Here is a 4932-nt window from a genome sequence, read left to right as displayed (position 1 = left end):
AGTATTTTATTGAGGATTTTTCCATCAATGTTCATCAGGGATATTGGTCTAAAATTCTCTTTTTTTGTTGTGTCTCTGCCAGGCTTTGGTATCTGGATAATGCTGGCTTCACAAAATGAGTTAGGGAGGATTCCCTCTTTTTCTATTGATTGGAATAGTTTCAGAAGGCATGGTACTAGCTCCTCCTTGTACCGCTGGTAGAATTTGGCTGTGAATCCATCTGGTCCTGGACTTTTTTTGGTTGGTAGGCTACTAATTATTGCCTCAATTTCAGAGCCTGTTATTCGTCTATTCAGGGATTCAACTTCTTCCTGGTTTAGTCTTGGGAGAGTGTAAGTGTCCAGGAAATTATCCATTTCTTGTAGATTTTCTGGTTTATTTGTGTAGAGGTGTTTACAGCATTCTCTGATGGTAGTTTGTATTTCTGTGGGATCGGTGGTGATATCCCCATTATCATTTTTTATTGCATCTATTTGATTATTTTCTCTTTTCTTCTTTATTAGTCTTGCTAGTGGTCTATCAATTTTGTTGATCTTTTCAAAAAAACAGCTCCTGGATTCACTGATTTTTTTGAAGGTTTTTTTGTGTCTCTATCTCTTTCAGTTCTGCTCTGATCTTAGTGATTTATTGCCTTCTGCTAGGTTTTGAATGTGTTTGCTCTTGCTTCCCTAGTTCTTTTAATTGTGATTGTTAGGGTGTCGATTTTAGATCCTTCCTGCTTTCTCTTGTGGGCATTTTAGTGCTATAAATTTCCCTCTACACACTGCTTTAAATGTGTCCCAGAGATTCTGGTATGTTGCATCTTTGTTCTCATTGGTTTCAAAGAACATCTTTATTTCTACCTTCATGTCATTCAGTAGCAGGTTGTTCGGTTTCCATGTAGTTGAGTGGTTTTGACTGAGTTTCTTAATCCTGAGTTCTAGTTTGATTGCACTGTGGTCTGAGAGACACTTTATTATAATTTCTGTTCTTTCACATTTGCTGAGGAGTGCTTTGCTTCCAACTATGTGGTCAATTTTGGAATAAGAATGATGTGGTGCTGAGAAGAATGTACATTCCATTGATTTGGGGTGGAGAGTTCTGTAGATGTCTACTAGGTCTGCTTGGTGCAGAGCTGAGTTCAATTCCTGGATATCCTTTTTAACTTTCTGTCTCACTGATCTGTCTAATGTTGACAGTGGGATGTTAAAGTCTCCCATTATTGTTGTGTGGGAGTCTAAGTCTCTTTGTAAGTCTCTAAGGACACGCTTTATGAATCTGGGTGCTCCTGTATTGGGTGCACATATATCTAGGATAGTTAGCTCTTCTTGTTGAATTGATCCCTTTACCATTATGTAGTGGCCTTCTTTGTCTCTTTTGATCTTTGTTGGTTTAAAATCTGCTTTATCAGAGACTAGGATTGTAACCCCTGCCTTTTTTTTATTTTCCATTTGCTTGGTAGATCTTCCTCCATCCCTTTATTTTGAGCCTATGTGTCTCTCTGCATGTGAGTTGAGTCTCCTGAATACAGCACACTGATGGGTCTTGACTCTTTATCCAATTTGCCAGTCTGTGTCTTTTAATTACAGCATTTAGTCCGTTTACATTTAAGGTTAATATTGTTATATGTGAATTTGATCCTGTCATTATGATGTTAGCTGGTTATTTTGCTCATTAGTTGGTGCAGTTTCTTCCTAGCACCGATGGTCTTTACAATTTGGCATGTTTTTGCAGTGGTTGGTACCGGTTGTTCCTTTCCATGTTTAGTACTTCCTTCAGGAGCTCTTGTAGGGCAGGCCTGGTGGTAACAAAATCTCTCAGCATTTGCTTGTCTGTAAAGGATTTTATTTCTCCTTCACTTGTGAGGCTTAGTTTGGCTGGATATAAAATTCTAGGTTGAAAATTCTTTTCTTTAAGAAAGTTGAATATTGGTCCCCACTTTCTTCTGACTTGTAGAGTTTCTGCCGCAAGATCTGTTGTTAGTCTGATGGGCTTCCCTTTGTGGGTAACCCGACCTTTCTCTCTGGCTGCCCTTAACATTTTTTCCTTCATTTCATCTTTGGTGAATCTGAGAATTATGTGTCTTAGAGTTGCTCTTCTCGAGGAGCATCTTTGTGGCGTTCTCTGTATTTCCTGAATTTGAATGTTGGCCTGCCTTGCTAGGTTGGGGAAGTTTTCTTGGATAATGTCCTGCAGAGTGTTTTCCAACTCGGTTCCATTCTCCCTGTCAGTTTCAGGCACACCAATCAAATGTAGATTTGGTCTTTTCACATAGTCCATATTTTTTGGAGGCTTTGTTTGTTTCTTTTTCCTCTTTTTTCTCTAAACTTCTCTTCTCGCTTCATTTCATTCATTTAATCTTCAATCACTGATACCCTTTCTTCTAGTTGATTGAACTAGCTACTGAAGCTTGTGTATTCATCACATAATTCTTGTGCCATGATTTTCAGCACCATCAGGTCATTTAAGGACTTCTCTACACTGGTTATTCTAGTTAGCCATTCATCTAATCTTTTTTCAAGGTTTTTAACTTCTTTGCAACGGGTTCAAACTTCCTCCTTTAGCTTGGAGAAGTTTGATCGCCTGAAGCCTTCTTCTCTCAGCTCATCAAAGTCATTCTCCATCCAGTTTTGTTTCATTGCTGGCGAGGAGCTGCATGCCTTTGGAGGGGGAGAGGCACTCTGATTTTTAGAATTTTCAGCTTTTCTGCTCTGTTTTCTCCCCATCTTTGTGGTTTTATCTACCTTTGGTCTTTGGTGATGCTGACATACAGATGGGGTTTTGGTGTGGATGTCCTTTCTGTTTGTTACTTTTCCTTCTACCAGTCAGGACCCTCAGCTGCAGGTCTGTTGGAGTTTGCTGGAGGTCCACTCCAAACCCTGTTCGCCTGGGTATCAGCAGCGGAGGCTGCAAAACAGCGAATATTCCTGAACAGCAAATGTGCCTGATTGTTCCTCTGGAAGCTTCGTCTCAGAGGGCTACCTGGCCGTGTGAGGTGTCAGTCTGCCCCTGCTGGGGCTTGCCTCCCAGTTAGGCTTCTCAGGGGTCAAGGACCCACTTGAGGAGGCAGTCTGTCCATTTTCAGATCTCAGACTCCATGCTGGGAGAACCACTACTCTCTTCAAAGCTGTCAGACAGGGACATTTAAGTCTGCAGAGGTTTCTGCTGCCTTTTGTTCAGCTATGCCCTGCCCCTGGAGGTGGAGTCTACAGAGGCAGGCAGGCCTCCTTAAGCTGCAGTGGGCTCCACCCAGTTTGAGCTTCCCAGCTGCTTTGTTTACCTACTCAAGCCTCAGCAATGGCAGGTGCCCCTCCCTCAGCCTCATTGCTGCCTTGCAGCTCAATCTCAGACTGCTGTGCTAGCAATGAGCCAGGTTCCATGGGCGTGGGACCCTCTGAACCAGGTGCAGGATATAATCTCCCGGTATGCCGTTTGCTAAGACTGTTGGAAAAGCACAATATTAGGGTGGGAGTGACCTGATTTTCCAGGTACCATCTGTCACAGCTTCCCTTGGCTAGGAAAGGGAATTCCCTGACTCCTTGTGCTTCCCAGGTGAGGCGATGCCTCGCCCTGCTTTGGCTCATGCTTGGTGGGCTGCACCCACTGGCCTACACCCACTGTTCAACAAGCCCCAGTGAGATGAACCCAGTACCTCAGTTGGAAATGCAGAAGTCACCTGTCTTCTGCATCGCTCACACTGGGAGCTGTAGCCTGGAGCTGTTCCTATTTGGCCATCTTGGATGCGCCCTTGTACATATTTTTAAGATAGTTACATCTTCTTGTTGAATTGAACTCTTACCATTATGTAATGGCCTTCTTTGTCTTTTTACTGTTGTTGGTTTAAAGTCTGTTTTGTCTGAAATTAGAATAGTAATCCTTACTTTGTTCTGTTTTCCATTTGCTTGGTGGACTTTTCTCCATCTCTTTACTTTGAGCCTATGAGTGTCACTGCATGTGAGATGGGTCTCTTGTAGACAGCATATAGTTGGGTCTTGTTTCTTTATTGAACTTGCCCCTCAGTGCCTTTTATTTTTTTTATACATACATGAAGACGTTGTTTCAGAAAATAAGTGCAATAAAGAAAACAAAACAGGATGATGTGATAGAAAGTGCCTGGAGGGCTACTTTGGTCAGTCAATTTATTTACTCATTTGCTTAATCCTATAGGACATCCAAAATAGTTTGGAATTACTTCACCAACGCTACTATCAACAAACCTACTAAATAAACTTCAAGACTTTTTTCCACCAACTTCTGATTTGAAAAATTTTCAATCCTACAGAAAAGTTGCAAGAATAATACAGTGATCACTTACATATTCTTTACCAATTGCTAATACTTTATCACATTTACTTAATATCTATAACTCCATCTATTTATCTACATATCTATCTATTTTTGGCTGAGCCACTTGAACCTTTGTTGCAGACATCATGATATGTCACACGTAAGTATTCAGCATATACATTCAGCATGTATCTCATAAAGAGCAAGGACATTCTCCTTCACACACAATACGATGATCACACTTATGAAATTTAACAGTGATACATTAATATTATCTAGAATACAATGCACATGTGAATTTCTCAAATTGTCCAAATAATGCTCTCTATAGCTTTTTTTTTTTTTTGGTAAATATAGGGTCAAATCATAGATTGCATTTAGTTCTGTCTGTTTAGTCTCCTTTAATCTAGATTAGTCCTAGCTTTCATTTGTCTTCCATGACATTGACACTTTTGAAGAGTACAGACCAGTTGACTTTAGACTGGATTTCAATTTCAATTTGGGTTTGCCTAATTCTTTGAGATTGGATTGTCATGGAAGGCTTCTGTGAAGAGGCAACTTTCAGTTGAGTCCTGTGAACACAAGGAGGCAGCTGTGAAAATATCTGGGGAAAGGGATTCTAGGCAGAGGGAATGGCAAGTAGAAACTCCTGGAGATGGAGACAGG

This window comes from Colobus angolensis, unplaced genomic scaffold, assembly GCF_000951035.1.
Source record: "Colobus angolensis palliatus isolate OR3802 unplaced genomic scaffold, Cang.pa_1.0 Scaffold95, whole genome shotgun sequence".
Taxonomy (NCBI): Eukaryota; Metazoa; Chordata; class Mammalia; order Primates; family Cercopithecidae; genus Colobus; species Colobus angolensis.
The sequence above is the reverse complement of the archived record's forward strand: the minus strand, read 5'-3'. Positions refer to the sequence as shown.